Here is a 20,095-nt window from a genome sequence, read left to right as displayed (position 1 = left end):
CACACACACGTATAGGCTGGGCAAGCAGGATTAAAGAAAATCCTTTCCACAATGCATTTTACTGCTTTTCATTCTACGTGATCAGACTGATTTGAACTATTCTTCTAACAAATATGTAATTATTAGCATATAAATTTAACACCTAGGTATGCTATAATGACAATTTCTTTATTTATTTCCTTTACTTACTATGGGAAGTTATTTGTCTGACATTGTTCTTTTCTGGGGTTCAGTGTTTCTTTTATTGTTGAATGTTATTTATTGCTCAAAATATCATTAGTTTTCACACACCTGTAGATTTTCATTTTGATACCTTTAAAATAATGTTATAAGATTGAGGATAATTATCGAAATCGATTTTTTTTTTTACCATGCTTCTGAGTATTTAGACCCACCTCCCTTCTTTTTTCCCCCCACCTCTAGGGCAGAGCAGTGCTGGATGTACCAGGGTCTGCTGTGAGACCGTCTACTCTCCTTCTCAGTGTGAGAAGGACTGGATTTTAGTCTAGAGTGAAAATTACTTTGGTGAAAATTTTGTATTTTGCCGAATTGTTAACTTTTGGGGACCCAAATTCTGTTTGTCGCCCACAGGGACATCCTGGCCATGCTTAGAGGTGGTAGCTGCTGGTGTAGAACAAACAAAGAACAAGAGGAAGCTGAACAGGGAATTAACAGAAGAATTTCTGGCAGTTGTTCAATGTCCATACTTCCTTGCCACGGAGACCTCTCTATGTGGGTGTTACATGTTTATAGCTTTAAATCCGAGATACTGAAGTTTCAGTTAACGAGTGGAAGTGCCATGCTGGAGCTAGCACATCCTGCTTTGGGTGTTTGGCCACTGTCTGGGAGCTCCTGCACCTGTTTCACATCACGATGGACTGGACATAGAGCCAACCACCCATGAGCCTGGGCAGAGCTGGGTGCCTCTCTCTGTACCCACCCTTGAGGACACACTCCTGAAAGGCTTCAGGTTGATCTACAAGCACATCAAGATGCACTTGGGCTGGGGGTTTGAAAGCTGCTCCTGTCCTGCGCATAAAATTAACCTTGCAAAAAAGTGGGGGCTGTGGAAATAAAGACACAGAAGAAACAGTTGTTCTAGAGTTCTCAGGTTAATTTTCCTCTATTCTGGTTTTACTCTTAAGGCCATTTCTTTTACTTTCATTTAGTGATGTGATAGTGATACTATACACGATAGTGATACATTTAGTGATGTGATTTAGTGATAGAGAGCCGCCACGGGTAAACTCCCCCACTTCAACCGCACCAGCCACAGCCATTGCTGAGCTGTCTCAAACCTTACACGTACACAGGCATCACAGACACTTAACTACCTTTAACACACAGCCAGCGCATAGACGTGATCCTCTTTGAACAGAGTGAAAATCTGATCTCCAGATGAAAGTGTCCTGTTTCGTTGAACACAACCTAAAACAAAGCTTCTGCGTTCCACACTCAAGGAGCCTCACACTTCAGGCTTGAAAAATGAGCCATTCCCTCACGTTAAGTGTGTTGTATTCCCTGGAAGATGGACAGGACCAACTTTAGAGACTGCCTTTTACAAATGAAGTTATTTGCCATTATACAAAAATTAAAACAGAGTCCATAACCACCACAATTTGAAAACCTCTCTAAAACAACAGTGTGAGAGACTTCTGCTTCCATCACCTGAAGCGTGAGGATTGCTGTTTATCGTACACCATCTAATTTTACTCAAAGCTTTATAAATTCTTCTGTTTTCAAAAATTAATTATTTCAATTCCTATAGCAAGAAAAAAATAATAAATTAGGACAATATGGGGAGGTGGGATAATTACACTACCTGATAGCATTATTTTCTCAACAATCACAGTTTCTATTGCACTTCCTGCTACCATAAAACACTGATGGTTATCAGTGAGCATTGTCCTGAGGAGAAATCTGTTTAACCATGTAAGAGGCCAGAACAACAGACATGTCAATATTTGCTTTTTATTCCCCAAGTAGTGTGCATTTTACATCTGACCATGCAAAAAAGTTGCTTTATCTAGCTAAAGTTTCGAAGAAATGAGACAATGAGAAACGCATGGGATTTTCTGTGAATTTGCCCTTTTCTTTTAGAAAAGCAATTGTAATGTTAAATCCAGGAGAACAGCCTCTCTCTTTTTTTCTATGGTTGGTGTAAAATGATTTGAGTTTTAGTGGGTTTTAAGTTGCTATATTTAAAGCAGGTCAGCATGCTAAAAATATTATCCTGACATATTCTAAACATTAATGGAAAAGAAATAAAAATAAAAGAAACCCATGAAGACCGAAGAATCTGATAATTTTGTGAAGATCAGATAATGCTAAATGAAAGAAAGCAACAGGAGCAAAAACTGGGGAAAGACTCAATTCGCAGTGACAGTCCATTTCGTAACACATTTGCAATTGCTAATAAACAGAATTATTGCTGCACAGGAGAAATCGTGTGGTCTCTACTCTATCACTACAGAGGGCAGCAACAGACAACAGAGCTCTTTAGCATTAGGGAGGAAATATTAAGCATTCCCAGTAAACAAGGGAGCTGGGAGAGGCTGGTCCCACGGGCAGACCAGGGGCTGGGCTGGAGCAGGGTCCAGAGACCCCTTATTACACATTTCAGCCTCTTTTGGATGCAACTGGGCAGGAGGGTTTAGGAAGCCTTCGGGAAGCCTGGGCTGCTCACCCACCTCCGCCTATCTTCTGCCAATTTATCAAACCCATGTATTAAAAATAAGCATAAACCATGAGTCACAATATATGAGCTGGACCATAGGGCGGCGAGTTAAGTTCTTTTAGTATTTTCTCTCCCACTTTACACTCAAAACCAGTCATTTTATTTTCTGTTACTTCGCTGAAGAAGCAGAAAATGTGTCCTCTACAGCCTGGAGAGCGTCCATCATCAAGTACAACATGAAGACCCTTATTGTAAAGACATAAAAGTCCGAATCGGAAGCAAGTTGCTCAGTTGAATGTATTTAAAAGAGTTTCTTCGTGATTTTGTTTGGTAAAAATGCATTGGGGGCAGGGGTGAGGCGCCCGACGCGGTTATTAGCAGTGGTCACATCCTCCTCCAGCCCCGACAGCAGATGCAAAGGAGGGCAGCAAAGGTCTTACGATCAAACGGGAGGGAAATGACTGACAACACAGAGCTGGTTCAAAGGAACTAATGGAATAATTAGTTCCAAAAAGACTAAAAAGACTGAAGAATTCATGATGTCATAAAAAGCAGAGCTCCTTAAATTGGATTAGAAAATAAAAATGACACGAACATTGTAAATATTCACAGATCACATCATTGACGTGTAATGTGCCGTTAAATGATGTCAAATTAAAGGGGAAATTACATGTGTAAGAACTAGGAAGAATAAAGGGAAGACATTTTAAAGATGCACAGTCCTTCAAGTAAAAGCCCCTATCGTATATCAGGGCTGATCACTGCATGGATGAGGGAACTATGAGAGAAGAATAAAATAAAATATGGGAAAGAAAACATAGGGTAAAAACATCTCAATTTAAGCGCTGCGGTGAAAGGCTGTTAACTCCAGAGCCAGCGTGGCCTCTGCTCGGCATGTCTTTGGAAGGCTGCTCCCAGCCAAGGTGATGTCCAGAACCAGGCACTTTCATCGCTGAAACCCTATTAAAATGAGCCCTAATTTATTACAAAAACCCCAGCAGTCAAGTGGATTTTCGCATGGGAGGTTGCCCCGAGTAGGGAAAAGGACTTTTTTGAATTTTCCAAATTGTATTGCAATTAACACAGTGCTACATGAGCGAACGTGAGCAGATGTGAAGATAGCAGTTCTGAATCCACAGTTCTTCTGAAGCAGAAGAAGCTGTTACAGATGCGCTTAATCATACACATCTTGGGTACATCATCCATTGAGGCTTAGGGGCCCTCAACCAGGGTGAGACGTCATCTCATCCATGGCAGAGAGCAATGTTGTGGCAATTGATTTACCCCTGTTGCATTCTTTCAAGTGAGCTTGAAAAGAAGATCCTCCCAGCTCCTCCCCCTTCCCTCCATGTGCCATCCAAATCTTCTACTCCAGAGATGGCATTTAAAACTCCCGAAAATACCTGCATAATAAAGGGTAAAAGATACTCTGCACATGTATATATGTACATATCTTTTTCTTCCCTCATGGTCCTTTTCCATCTCAAAACTCTGTGAGGTGTTAAAAACACATCGCACGTAACCAAGAAACTCGAGATTATCGGCATTATCTCTCCCGCTCTGCCTGGTGATAAGATGGTCTGATGTGCTCACTGCTGCGATAAAAGGCACCGACTTCGCTTCCCAGCAGTGCTGCCAAGATGGTTACAGTGTTCCTTAATCCTTTGGGTCTTCTTCACAGGGGGCTACTGTCCCCCTGTCATTTAGACCAAGTCAAACTTGAGACAGCAAACATTCACCCCCCGCTATTGAAGCTGACCATATTGTTTTGGGTGCGTCCAGCTCTGGAGCCACCAACATCAGAAGGACATGGACTTCTTGGAGAGAGGCCAGAGGAGGCCAAGGAGAGGCTGGGAGGGCTGGAGCCCCCCTGCTGTGAGGACAGGCTGAGAGAGTTGGGGGGGTTCAGCCTGGAGAAGAGAAGGTTGCCCTCAAGGGGCTCCAGGAAAGCTGGGGAGGGACTCTTGATGAGGAAGGGGATCCATAGGAGGAGGGGGAAGGGTTTGACACCAAAAGAGGGGAGATTGAGATGAGATCCGGGGAAGAACTTCTTTGCTGTGAGGGTGGTGAGAGCCTGGCCCAGGTTGCCCTGAGAAGCTGTGGCTGCCCCATCCTTGGAGGGGTTCAAGGGCAGGTTGGAGGGGGCTTTGAGCAACCTGGTGTGGTGGGAGGTGTCCCTGCCCAGGGCAGTAGGGTGGAATGAGATGATTTTTAAAGTCCCTTCCAACCCAAACCATTCTGATTCCATAAATACAGATCTTTTCCTCCAGTGGTGCTCAGTGCGGAGCCTGGTCCTGCATGTCCAGTATGGGAGGGAAGTGCTGGGTGCTGCCAGGAGCACTCAGCACACCTCAGAGCCACTCAGGATGTAACTACTCATGTTTGCAGTGAGTTGAGACATAAAGGTTAACACCTGTACCACTATAAAAATGCCGTGCAACCTTTAACGACCAAGTCGTCAGTTTTGTCTTATAGTCAAGAGACGTATATTTACATTATGGTGATGCCAAAAAAAAATGTATTCATGTGTAAATGTAAAAAATATACATTAAAAAAAGAGCAACTTTTTCTTACATCTTCACGTTGAGTTGAAATAACACCACCTTTATTCTTCAAAGACTCTGTGCTCCCACCCAACCCTTGCACCCCCCAGGCCAGGTGGGGTGACCAAGGCACAGGGCTACGAGAATGTTGAGAGTTTGCAGATTCAAGAGCTGAGTTTACAGAATGTAACTGAAATACTGAAGCCACTTTTTAAAACTCCCTTCTGAGCACATCTTTTTGTGTGGTTGATGTCAGCTGTCTCACAGGTGTGGGGATCTCCAGGGAAAGGGAAGGACAGAGACCTGCATAGTCCAAGGAAAGGCAGAACGTGCTCTGCAGGACCTGCTTATTGCCTTTGCTTTGTCTGTAGGGTCAAGATAAAAACATATGTTCAAATAAGCAAAGGAAAGACAAAAGAGTTACCTTTATATTTCACTATTACAGGTATACATAAAAAAAAAACCAAAAACAAAACAAAAATTGTTCTGGACATCTACAGCTCCCTGAAAGAAGGTTGTAGAGAGGTGGGAGTTGGTCTCTTCTCCCAAGGAACAGGTGATGGGACAAGAGGAAATGGCCTCAAGTTGCCCCAGGGGAGGTTTAGGATGGATATTGGGAAAAATTTCTTCACCCAAAGGGTTGTGAAGCCTTGGTGGAGGCTGCCCAGGGCAGTGGTGGAGTCACCATCCCCAGAAGTTTGAAAAGCCAGGCAGACATGGTGTTGAGGGACATGGGTTAGTAGGCATTTGGGCAGTATTAGGAGGAGAGAGGGAACTTCTCCTTGCTCTAGTTTTTCTAACTCCAGTCCACAGATGAGAATAATTTCCAGAGTGGAGTTGCCTGAGCCCTAGGAGCAAAGAGAAGTATTCCGAGGTCTTTATTTGTGCAATGGCATTTCCACTCCGACTGGAGAGATCTGTTGGTTGCATTCACATTTTCTCTATAACAATTTAGCAAATTGGACACGATAGTTATCCTTTTGGTCAAGAGAATGAATTATTCAGATCCCACTTCTCTTTTTTTTTTTTTCCACTGACTTTTAGCATGTTATATGTACACACATGAAATAGATTTCCCAAAACAAAGGTATTTATCAGAGAGAACTTTGCACCCATGACCTGAAATCTCTCAGATATAAGAAACTTTGATACAGAAGGAGGTCTGTCAGGGCTGAGTGTTCAATATATTACGAGTCCCCAGCAAAAAATAGAGCACAGCTAAATAACTTGGGAAATATTATAATGGCATTGCAGAGTCAATCAATTTAAATGTAATAAAGACGACGACTGACAATGAATAGAAAGTTCAAGGACTTTTCACCCAGGGCTTTGCTATGGCTGGAAGTCAACCTGCTGAAGTCTATAGAAGCCTATATACTCTGGAATTCAGCTCCAGGGATCACAATCACATACAGAAATGAAGGACACCTTTGATTTCAGGGAACACTGCTCCAAAATACAGGCATAAGCCCCAGAAAATCAACCTGACTTGGAACATTTTTGAAGGCAAAGGAAAATTTTCATCAGATGTTTTTGCCAGATGATACAGTAATTCATCTTTTCATGTCTTGGCTTCGTGGGTTAACTTTATCCCAGAACAGCATCACAGGCCAGACCAAGTAACCACATTGACTTTGCTCTATGCTTTCACTGGTACTGGAAGGTTAATACACTGTATAAGCTGTGCAATGTAATTCCTAGTTTGATTCTTTTTATACACATTTATTTCCCTAAATATTGTTTATTCTTAATAATAATATAGGAAAATTACTACTATATCAGAAAAAGTTTAACAGTGGAATTGATTTACAACCTGTAATCATGGAATCCATTAACCGTTTTAAAAGTAGGTGGCAATTTGCACACCCACAACATTTATACCAAAGACTTCACTGGGACATCACAGAGCACAGGCTTTCTATGGAAATGATGTTGTTTGCTGCCTTCGCTGAGAATGTAGAGCGAACCGCAGATTGCAATTGGGATTCAGTGCAAGATGAAGCTTGGAAGCGTGAGGTGGAAAAAACGCATCTCATTTCTTTTTGCCAGGTGGCAAGAAGCTGGCTTGGGATTTAGTAAAGTCTCAGACTTTGTCCCCATTTCAGCCTTTGGAAGAGAAAACTGAACTTTGGTCTAACTCCAGGAGTTAATAGGAATAGAACGGCAGCTTTTCAGGACGCACAGGCTACGAGTGTAAGAGCATGGCCAAAGAGCTCAGTGGGAATGTGCTGTGTGATGCTCTTGAAGAGCAATATTTGCGTAAAGGAAAGCAGGATACAACCAACCTGCTCTCTGTGGAGGGAAAGCCTGTACAAAAGCTAGAAAAAGAAAGATTATCATATTTGAAAGAAAAGGGAAAATGGTAAAAGAGTCTGAAGAGATAGAGAGTACTGTACATGAGTGAAGATTAGAGGCTGGCGAGGAGAGAGCAACGCTGGACCTTCTCTCATATTGTCCATCACAGTCCCCTTGAAAGGTGAGAAAGTGCCAGGGGAGGTTCAGATTGGATATTAGGAAAAACATTCACACAGAAAGGGTTATTAAGCATTGAAACAGGCTGCCCAGGGAAGTGGTTGAGGCACAATCCCTAGAGGTATTTAAAAGATGGGTTGACATAGTGCTTAGAGAGATGGTTTAGTGATGGTTTTTTGTCAGAGTTAGGTTGATGGTTGGACTAGGTGATCTTAAAGGTCCTTTCCAAACTGGACAATTCTGTGATTCTATCCTGGAACAGTTAGGTCAGAGAATGAGGATAAAGAAAAGACTTCATGTTTTGCCTTCATCACTTAAACAGTAGAAGTGTGGAAACAAAATACGTGAATGTGAATTTGGAAAGTTTCATTGCGGTATTTTCAATCAAGATCTAACCTGTGTTAACTCTCTAGCACTGAGCTGGTTCCTCTAAAATCCAGCTCTGAGTAAGAAAGAGCCCACTGGTTTCATCGTGAAGAGCCTCTCCTAGACCTCTCCTAGTCACCCAAACTTCAAGGTGCATGCCGTAGCGAGGCCACGATTATGGGGCCAGTCATGCCAAACAAAATGCTCCTCAGAGAGGCACAAAATAAACCTTGTAGCCTTCGCATCCCAAGCTATCGGGGCCAATTTCTAGTTTTGACAATTATACAATTACCACACAAACTGCCAGCATACTCGCAAACACACAATGACATCATTAATATTCTCAACAAGGAAAGCACAGTAATGTCATAGGCTGGAGCGTTAATATCGCTGTGCAGAATGATTCAGCACGCAGTTCAATTAAAGAATGCAAAGTATTTTTGTTTATGTATAACCCGACAGAGACCACAGACATCACTCACTGGGACAGTTCACTGCTTCAGCCGCAGACCACGCACTTGCGAGCACAGAGACACGTAAGGTGAGCTCGCATCCAAAAACTCAGCTCTCCCTGTTTGTGCCAACATCTGGTTTATGCCCAGCAAACATCCCCCCAAGAGAGGTGGATCCCACACCAGTGCAAAGCATCACTGTGCTAATGATTTTTTCAACTGAAAATAACACTTAGATCTAAGGTTCTCTTATTTTCAGGCATTTTCTGGGTTCTGCACCTAAAATACTGACGTGACACTTCGACACCGAAACACTGATTTGCAGCGGATGGGCAGGGAGGGACAAGAGCAGGAGGGAGCTTTTGTTCGTTTTACTTTATTGAAGCTAAAGAAGACTCTCCCTCTTCCCTTTTTTGTCACTCCACCATCATTTAGTGTTTTCACCAAGGCTTGATTTCACGGCAAAACCGGGGTGCATCCTGGTGGGCAGGCAGCCTCTGGAGACCTCCCGGCGTGGTGACTGCTGGCTGGACAAGCCCTCATCTCCTCCCAGATTTAGGTTATATGAATGTAAGACAGGCATCTGCCTGCTTCCGTACTGCAAACTCAGTAGCACTGGTTAATACACGCTCGGATAAAATATTGCTAACTGGAGTAATAAATTTAAGCCAGATACTGTACTAGAATTAAACCATTAACTGGTAAATCAGCTGCTAAGCAGCCCATATTCCTTCTAATACGAGATTCTTAATGCTGGATTTAAAGAGTAACACATATTTGACAAAAGCTTGCTCGAAATATTCGAAATACTGGGAGCTGGCTCCAATCTGCTGCTTTCTGAAGTTTATCAGAGACCAAGGGGGACCGAGCTCCAAACAAAGGCTGCAACAGGAGCCAGTTGTTGACACTCTGCACCACGTGCCGCATATTAAATGATTCATCAAATGCTGTGTCACAACCTGTATAAAGTCTTTTAGAGATGGGTCCTTCCTCCTCTCCTTTGATTTTTTAGCAGCAAAGAATATCTGGGTAAATCTAGACTTCCCCGAACAACGTTCCTTTTCTGAAACCACACACCTTTGTAATGCAAATGTTCAGCACAAATAGTTATTAGAAAGAGCACCAGTCACTAAATTTCAGTAAATAATGTGCCGGTATATTTGGACAGTTCGGGCATCCTGATGGAGCTCTGCTGTAAGGACTCTCTGAATTTTACGAATAAAATTTACACCCAGAACATTTTTGAAAACTAAATAATAGATGGGTAAATAATTTTCCCGGCTGATAAGGAAAGGCAATGTGTTATTGTAACCCGCCTTGTATGCTCCTTGTAAAGTACTGTAAATTATGATTTTAAATTATGATGTTAGATTAGGTTTTCTGCAGCTTAATATATTGTAATACAATATAATTGCTAAATGCAAATGAGATACTGTACAGCTTTTCCATAGAGTTGTTCATGAAAGCCAAGCATTTTACATATTACAGTGAAGTGCATGTTATTAAGAAACAAATTATAATGAAGCTTAATTTAGTTGGGAGACAAGATAGTGCAGCCTTATCAGGGCTGACAATGTGGGAAGGCACCTCCTGGAGCTATTACACCAACTTCTGCGCCGCTCAAGGGTCTCCAGCTCCAACGCACACCGGCGACAGCACCCTACCTTTTCAGACCGGCGTGTGCTCTCATTACCTTAAAGTCAAGTAATACTATAAAGTCATCAGTTTGGCTCCGAACACACCCCTGTGGTTGCAGCGGACGAGCGACAAAGGCAGGGGGTGACCAGCATTCCCACGCTCGCTGCCACAGCGCGGGATCAAGTGCCGCGCCGGAGTCGACACAAGAGTTAAACCCCAACAAAACCCCTCGCCCACCCAGCGGGGCTGCTCGCTCCGCGCTGCCGACGGTGGCCACGGCACATAAAACCCTGCTTTTGTGCCCGCGGACCTGTAACCCACCCCAGCAGGCAAAGAGCTCCTGCTTTTCCATCTTCATTTTCATCAGCGAGCCACAAAAAAAAAAAAAAAAAAAAAAAAAAAAAAAAAAAAAAGAAACAACCCAACAATAGTTACTGGTAGACGTGGCAGGAGAACACACTCCCTAAATAACACACTGGCTTGTAAATCATCTGTCAGGCTGCAAATTTCAAAAGAAAAACTAAAATGCTTTTTTTTTTTTTTACTTCTGCATTTTCTGAGCAGCATTTTCTCCGCGCAGAGCATCCCAGCTTTCCCCCCAAAAGCACCCATGGGTTTGTAGCAGAGCAGGAGAAACCCGCTCCACAGCAATTCATTATTAATGCCAGAATATTCTTGCTAAACAGTTCTGATTATTTCACAAGAAAGAGGTCAAGGTATTGGAGAAAGGGATTTAATCAAATAAACTCTCAATCTCTCTCCAAATAGCATTTTCATCCGGCCGCATGTAAATTCATCAGACGAGTAGCCTCCAAATGCTCAGGCGAGGTTAATCTGCTATGACTGTTAAAACTTCTCCGATACGCCTATTGAATAATGATTTAAAACAAGACCAACCACCCCAGTTACCCTAAACTGGTTTCTACCATTTCTCCTTTTCCTTAAAGTTTTGCCCCAAATCCCGGCACTCCACTGGCAGAAGGGGAGCTGAAAATCCCCCCAACTTGGGCTGCACTTACGGGACGCCCACAAAGAACTCTTTGTTCTGCATTTGCTGTGCAACTGCCCTGATTTTGACAATTACCAACAGCTTATTTTTCAAGCTGCCCCCCCAGAAAATACCCTGCCCTGAGCAGCAGAAAAAGGGGGAATCCTGGACCACGGGAAATATTTCATCCATGGCTGAAGCACCTGCGCTGGGAAACAAAGCAGAGTTTCCCTTAAGAGAGAGGAACCGGAATTTCTTTTTTATTCCTAGCTGGATATAGCGCTGCTTTGCTTAAATAAGGAGCCAAGGAATTTATCACAGTCACATCCCGAGGTGAATTTAGCGGCAAACACTAATAATCCCTCTCGGACACCTAGCACTTATTAGACAAACCCTGCCTCCTAGCAGTGTAAATCAACGTCTGGATTTTTAAAAAGGATCTTTGTGAACTTCGTGGTTAAACGCAGCATTATGATAGAGCTGTAAACAATATATTCAGTCATAAATTAAGAAATGCAGTTTGGGGTTTTGTTTTAAAAAAAAAAATAAAATCCCAAATGCCTATTGACATAGAATAATAAGGAAAAAAAAAAGGGGGGGGAACTGAAATACAGCAGGCAGGCAGGATTATTTTTCCTAATATTTATTTTTTTGCTTTCTTTACCCTAAGTCTGGCCACGGAGTCCGTAGTTAGTGGAACGTACTGTAAATATCTTTGTGGAGTCAGACGAGATTTACGAGCCAGAGGAGAAGCTGTGCTCGCCGAGAGCCATGGCTTTCTGCAGACAAGCCCTTCTGGCTTCACACCAGCACAGGCGGCCCAGGCGCCGTCTCCGGATGCTTCACAATCTCCAAGAAAGACAATGCTACACCTTTTTTTATATTTTTTAAATTTTATTTTTTTTTTAAATAGACAATCTGATTTACATCCGCCACACATGCAGCACATGCCTAAACACCCCACACCAGAGGAGTTTCTTTGCCTCTAAGATGATGTTTCCCCCTGGTTCAAAAAATCCGGGAGGGTTCCCAGCGGCACAGGACCCCTATCCCTCGTTGGGGGGCCAGGCAGCAGTTAAAAAAAAAAAAAAAAATAAACCTCTGCCTCGTCCGGGTACAGAGTGCTTTGATTCTGGTATTTCTCTGCCCCCTTTGCTCCCAGCACCTTTCTGGAATCTCAGGCACCATTTTACGTGAGGCCGGCTTTCTAAAAAGCGAAATGTAACTGTCTAATTAAGAGCGGGATGATTGGCTAGTTCATGGACTCTGTGACAGTTATGACAAATACACATATTGGCACAGCCCTAACCTCACTTCACAGTTTGCAACACAAAGATGGTATTTTCAGAAATGTGCAGAACACTCGGATACAAAGCTTCACCTTGTCTAGTGCTATTCCATTTAATTTTTTATTAACTGCCTGAACATATGCCATTCTAGAAGAGGGTAATAGTTACAAAATGTCAGCAGAAACATTTAAACTGCTAAAATGTAAATGATTTTATAAATTTGTAATGAAAGGTAATTGTCATGTGGGAAAAGTAACAGAAAAACAGATATGTGTAAATGTAAAACTGGTAAAAAATACATCTTATTGGTCGAAGGTAGCAAAATTTAAGTGTATTTTAATGACCACTGTAAGTAGTATTTAAATAAAATTAGGTTCATAAGCAGAAAATGTGAATTCTATAATATTTTATTTTCTAACATTAGTAAAGTTCATAATAATGAAAAGACCTCATGGAACTTTAATGCGCCTAAATTCATTAAACAGTAGGACATTAAGATTCCTCACCTCATTTTAAAAAACAAATAAATCAAGCCAGATAACGTAAATAGAAAAGCATCCGCCAGCCTCGGCGCGGCCCCGGCTTGAAAAAGAACAATATTAGAACGCGGTTAGTTAGTTTCTTTACTTTCCGCTAAAATGAGAAAACAATTTGGTGATTAATCCCTTCAGCGATGGCGGTGCTGGGTCAGTGCTCTCGGAGATGTCAGGGAGGAGAAGACCGGGGCCAAGACGGGTGGTTTTGTTGTTTGTTTTGGGGGGGGTGGTGGTGTGTGTGTGTTGCTGTTTTGGGGTTTGTTTTGTTTTGTTTTTTAATTTTTTTTTTTTTCCCCAGCCACCAAACGCAGAGCAACCACCTCCCAGCCAGGTTTGCGGGCAACCATCTTTAAATGCTTGAGCTGCTGCGCGCGGCCATGACAAGATTTGCAATTTCCCCACGTTTATTTACACGCCATCGCCCCAACTCGACATCAGAGGGAGGCGGCGTGGTCGCGGCTGACCCCGGGGTAAGTCTCTGTCTCTGCCCATCCCCTTCCAGCCCGTGCGGCCATGGAGCCGCGCTCGGCCCACCCGGGATGCTGGCACGCCGCGCCGCCCCGCAATAAAATTAGCAGAAGCTTGTCAGCCTCTATTTTCGAGTTTTTAGCCTGACAGACGCTGGGCAAATCTGCCCGGCTCTTCGGAAAGCCACGGAGGATTCTGTTCCCCTCAACTGGCCGGATGCGTGAGCCCACGCGTGGCCAAGCCCTCCAAGGACCAGTGGTGGGACGGTGGGTATCCCCCAAGGGCTTGCCCTCAGGGGCTCGTTTCTCCTCTTCACGCTATGTAAAAACCACTAAACTACCAGTTATTTATACTGTTATTGTATATATCATTTTCCTACAACCACTCCTGCTTAAGGCTGGACACACAGAATGAGTCCTTCAGCCAGAAATTAATAGAAGGTGAATCCATCATGTTCCAAAAGCCAAAGTTGGCCGTTCCTCCCCCTGATTTTTGTACAAATTACCTTCCAGATCCCACCCGCAGCTTTACCCAAGAGCTCACCTGCAAAACTGCTGCCTTCACCAGGAAAACCTGCTTTAATTCCTTCCCCCCCCCTCCCCAAACGTTTTTGCAACTAAACTAAAGCAAATGATGGTTTGTTTCAGAATCCAAAGCCAAGGGAGGCTAACGCAGTCAATAGGAGAAATTTACCAGCCATAATGGGAACATTTTTAAATAAAACCACCTAATATGTTTTGTAATCTACACCAATGTAATTTTATTAGATATTCAGCGCAGTTCTTACATCAAACAGCCTCAGAAGCCCCAGGATCATTTTATATTCACTGGAAGACAGAAAGAAATCCAAAACCTAGTTAAATAAATTGTTCATTTATTCCTTTCCTTTTATGCACCAAGATCTACATGTGGTCATTAATTATAAAGAGACTATTATAGCACCATATTTTCATTCAATACGATGTCCTGGTATATATCAAAGAAGTCCCATAATTAAAACAGAAGGGCCACAATGACAATTAAAATTACAATCTATATGGGGAAAGAAAGTACAGTTCTGCAATTTTTCACCCTGTCACTGTCAGCACCGGGGGATATTCCAGTCACGTCTCCTGTAAAGCAGCCTAAATTCTTCTTCACCAATGCAACCTCAAAAGCATTATCAGCACCTAAGCAAAAGCCTATGCAAGTATAATTTAATACCAAGCCACAGTTTGCAAGTAATAGCGTATAAAGTGATATTTAAGTGGTGTTTTAAGCACACTTCTGATGGCTACAGCCGCTTTTTACTGGTAAATGCGTTTTCCTTTGAGTAGTGATTATGAGTCCTGGGTGAAGAGGTCCTGTGTGCAGGTCTGCCTGTAAGCCTTACTTCCAGCTGCCAATCTCTACTTCACAGCCAAGAAAAAGCCGCGCCGCACCTTGTTCTTACTCTTGTAGGCTGTCATCCCCTGAGCCCGATAACTGCAAAATCATTTCCACATAACACTTTTCCCTGCTTCTGCCTCTTAAACCCGGAGACCTCCGCACCCCGCGTGCGCCGGCACCCCCCGGCAGCCGCCCCCCAGCCCCCGGCCTCTTCCCGCAGACTATTTTTTAGCACTTTATCCCTGGTAAATATCTGCATTAATGGAGTACGGGGCCTCTTGCGCGGCAATATGTATTTGCTACAATTTATTGTCTATAAAAGTCACGAGCGGTGAATTATTACTCTTAAAACTGTGTTTTTCTTTATAATAACTTTAAACCGAGCACTCACATATGAAGCATGCAATGGAGATGGAGAAGGTTTTGTATAATAAAACGGTGACATGGTCATTTTTCCCAGTTTTGCATTACACAGACACACTCATGCATGGTGCTTTTTAAATTCTTATTATATGTGAGGTCAGGGGGTCGAATGTCAGAAAGTACTGTTAATTTCACGGGGTTAGGGGAAAGTAAATTCAGAGGGAATACAGATCACTTAGCACAGAAAAGCAGCTCCCCTGAAGTTTGGTTTTACATTTGTTAACCATATCCTTCAGCTGGCGAACCATTGAGACCAGGGTGACATTCCCGTCCCCACCGTAACGGCTCAATGCTCCCCCCTCCCCGGGAGAGTGGGATGGTGGGGGGGGACATCCACCGAGCCCCCAGTCCGACCAGCAGCCAAGGGGCTCCATGCAACTGGAACCAAGCGGAGCGCGGTGCCATTTGGGCCAGCGAGGTTTAAATGACAGAGAAAGCCCGTCAAGATGTCTTAAAGTTCAAGCTGACAAGAAATGGAAATTATATATATTTCCGCCCGCGCTGGCTGGGAAGGTGGCATCCCGCAGCCACCATCCTGCATCTGTGCCACTACCCCATGTCCTTCTAAAGCATCTCCTAATATTTCATCAAATTCCAAAGACATTACAAGCATCAGGGTAGGGTTTTTGTTTTGCCGTATAACATGCTAATGGGTCGCACTTGGGTTGGCTGGCTTTTTTTTTTGGTGGTGGTTAATGTTTTGGGGTTTGTTTTTTTGGGGGTGTCTCCCCCCCAAAAAAAAAATAAAATTGTGGAAAACAGAAGAAGTTTTAGATGATGCCTCTTGGTTTCACACATAACAGGGGAAAGGAGATAAAACAGGGTGACGGAGCTGCTCTTTCGCCAAGACAAATACAAAAGCTGTTTGTTTGGGTAGGTTTTTTTTATAAAAAGCCATTTGCTTGAGAAAAGCCACCTCACTCATACGCAATTTCAAGTAATAAACACTTTAAAAATGCAAACGTATCTTGCATCAAAGATGTTAAAGACCTTTTTGCCATTGTCTCTATTGAAAGTTCAACTTAAAAGAATAGCACCGTTAAGGCCCACGCTCTACATCCATTTGTGAAAGGTACAAAATGGAGGGGAAAAAACCCAAATAAACAGCTGAATTTAATCAAATGACTGCAGAAAGATATTTTAAGAGAGGGAGGAGGAGTCGTCCCTGTGCCCACGGGCTTGGGGTGAAGCCGGGCTGGGTTTGGGTTTATCCATTTGGTGTCTTTTGCAAGATTCCTCCGAGCCACAACCCCAGCCAGGCTCAGCTGCCCCCTCCTAATTACATTTTAATGACCGAGGCTGGGTGTTTGTGTTTTGGCAGCCTATTTAATAGTGTTAGCATTTAAACGGTCACAAACGGGGCTCGGGAGGGCAGAGCTTGCTGCTGCTCGGGGTGAAGTTCACCCTCCTGGACCGGCGGCTCACAAGAGCCCACCCCAGCCCTCCTTGCAGCCCAATTTCCCCCAAATTCCACCCCGTAAACCTATGGTCTAAGGAACAGAGCAGGAGCCATAGAAATATTTTGAATTTTTTCCCAAGAGGCCACATGCCCAGCTTTTGTCTTCCTCAGTACCAAGAGATGCCAACGACGCAACGCCCTTATCCCTCTCTTCCAAAAAAATGCTCCCTCTAAAACTGCTCCAGCAAACGGGGAAGTGGCAAATGCAACATATTTATATATATTATTGAAGATGTATTATTAACTTTGTAGTGCTGTATTTCACTAGCTGCCTTTTATAATTAAAAACTTTTTTTTTTTCCTCCAATCCCCTTTCCTGCAAGTAGCCTGTTGCCTGAAGATTTAATCCTTCATTACCAGTTAAAACAAAATCACCAATTAGGCACATGAACACGTCTGTATTAATCTCATTAAGGTGATGGCACCAAATAAATTGGAACTATTTTTGTGCTTTTACTGTGTTCCTATGGCTTTATCAGGCCCTGTGGTCATATACAAAGACCTTGCAGCTTAGTCATTTAGAGTCATTCGGTTGTGGACTAAATGTGGCATTACCATCTATGGCTGAAAATTGCTTTCAGCTTTTAAACTGCACTGACTAGTCTGTAGTTAATCTTAGATCATTCACTCGCAAAATTAAATGAGCCAGAACGATGGTCTTTTTTTTTTTTTCTTTTTTTTTTTTTTGTAAAATAATACATCACAAAACACTTATTTGCCCTGCCCAAAAGAGAGATCAAATTCATTTAAAATCCCATAAACCGGAGTTGTGAATTTTTAATTTTATTTAGTAGCACAGAAATAGAGGGTAAGCTATCTTTCCACAGCACATCATCACTATAAATTTACATATAGAACATAGTTTGATGCCTAACCAACCTTTAATCTACCTTTGATGTATACTCCTCCTTCAGTATGGATCATGTGATACACCTTATTAATGCAAATGTAAGAAGGACTGTTTTGGATCTCTGATGTAATTAGCCATAAACCACGTTTAAAAGGAAAAAAAAGGAAAAAAAAAAAGGAAAAAAAAAAGAGCACTTCCTTTGCCACTCCAGTTGCACATAGAGATGGAGATGCTCCAAGAGGGCTCCAGCCGCCACGGCAGGGCCCTTGTCCCCAGCCTCTCGGGTTTATCATACAGGGATTATCTCTCTGTCTTTATGAACATCGCACTGGAAGAACACGAGGGAGAAGCAAAGCCTGGATAGCTCTTAACTCTCCCAACAGCACAAATAACCAAACATTGAATGCCCGGTCCTGCTGCCATCCAAACTGATGGAAATTTTGCATAATATTCAGGCCACCTTCTTCGAGCTCCCCGTTAGGAGCTGTTTTTCCCTGATGGAGCACCAGAGCTGCTCTCCCCAGTTTGCCCCTTTTTTAAAATAATAATAATAATGATAATAATAATAATTATCATTATTATTATTCCTGGGTTGCAAATCCAGCATGGGCACAAGTGGCCAACAAGGTGGCAGAGGGGTCCGGTGGCTCCCGTGGAGCTTTTCCCAGCATTTCAGTGGGGAAAATGGGGTTCATTCTCCTTCCCCCATCAGTGGGGCAGTCTGGGCTCCGCAGGGGCACCCCAGGGCTCTGGTGAGGAAATGCAATGAATAAATAACCAACCAACCAGCCAAATTGGGAACAGCCGTGACCAAGAGCCAGGGACAATGTTGACATCATCAGGGAGGTGGGGGGATGTCCCAGGACCAGTAGACTATTGGTTTTTAATTCCCTAACAAATAATCCAGTGGTTTATTCCTCTCTAATGACAGCCGGAGACGTGTGTATCCTATTCTGCTGCGTATAAACTGCTCCCGATTGCAGGGAACAATAAGAGCAGAGACCCTTGGCCCGGCTCCTGCTGCCTCCTCAGCGCACTGGTGGGTTCTCTTTTTGCCCTAAATCACGATTTTAAGTTAACCCCAACGCTCGGGTTTATGCCAGCTCCAGGCAAATTTTAGGAAAAAAAAAAAAAAAAAAAAAAGGGGAAAGAAGAAAACAAAACAAAACAAAAACCCCGGCAAACCCTCATACAGTTTTTTTTTTTCCAGTTTGCATTTGCTTTGCCACGTTCTCTGGAAATTTTTTCAGCGTGGAGGGGATGGAGGAGCAGATCTGAGTGGTCCCTTCCCCTCTTCTGTCCCTGTCCCCGCTCCTCTCTGCCACTGGAGCATCGGCTCTGCGAGGGTCTGGCTTCTGCTGGAGAGCAAAGCATCCTCCCCTTCTACCTATCAGCGTGCCTCTCAGCCTCCTTCATCATCTGGCTATTTTAAAACAAATATTAAGAATATATTTCTCGCTAATCTGTAATAATGATTTTTTAATTCTTCCCGCCTCCCCTCCCCAGCAATAAGTTTACTCCAATTGCTCTCCTCAGTAAGGGTTATCCAGCAATGAAAAATTTTTATTTGCATAAAATAATACTCTAATACAAAACTGCTACTCTGTTCTCATAAAAAAAAAAAATATTTTATCTGGTAGTTTTTGCTCTTCGGGAGAAAAATCTGCATATTTTGTTTATTCTTGAAAATATTCTTTTTTTTTTTTAATAGCCTGAACCAAATAATTTCTCATTTTTACAGGCTTCACTTCACTTTTCTCACAGTGAATAAATTGCAACTTATTTCCATGAAATCCACAGATGACACAGATCTTTATTTTGCATAAAGGCATAGAGAAGTGTCTAATATCTTCAATATTCACCCGCTAAGTGGACATTTGCATCAGGTTGAGGGGGGGGAGAAGGAGCCCCGGCCCTCCTGCGGTGACAGCTGTAGGGAGGGATGACATCTGACAGCTGTGACAGGGCTGACGGGAGGCCGGGATGGCTCCCGCATCCCCGATCCAATTACGGCACACATCCCTCTGACAGGGCCGGCAGCCCGCGCCCGCGCCGGGGAGGACACTATCGATCTCTTGTCACAGCCCGCCTGCCATCGCCTGCCGGGCTGAGCCCCGGCAACCTCAGAAAGGAGCAGGGTGGCCAGGTTTGGGGGGTGGGAGGGGGGGGTTCAGGGGCAGAGGGGACCAACGGAGGGGTCCCGGCATGTCACAGCACGTTGACAGCCCGATGATGGCCACCGAGCCCGGCCGAGCCGGCGCTGATGGAGAGACAGCTCTTTGCGGTTAGCCGGGTGATCCCGCGCCACGAAAAGGCCACCGCAATTAGCGCGGGCGGGTCGGCTGGGCCGATGACAGCCGCCGGACGGGGCAGTGGCAGCTGCCAATAATGCTAACTCCCTGAAAACGGACAATTAGCCCTTGGATGCTCCCGCGCGCCGCCTCCATGCTCCACCATCACAACCAACGTCAACTACCCAGCCAGAGGCCACCTCCTCCTCACCCTCCTCCTCGTCGTCATCATCCCATCCCACAGCCCACCACCAGGTTATGGAGCCAGAACACTC

Source organism: Numenius arquata, chromosome 3 (genome assembly GCF_964106895.1).
Source record: "Numenius arquata chromosome 3, bNumArq3.hap1.1, whole genome shotgun sequence".
In the NCBI taxonomy this organism is placed as follows: domain Eukaryota; kingdom Metazoa; phylum Chordata; class Aves; order Charadriiformes; family Scolopacidae; genus Numenius; species Numenius arquata.
This window is presented reverse-complemented; position numbering follows the sequence as displayed.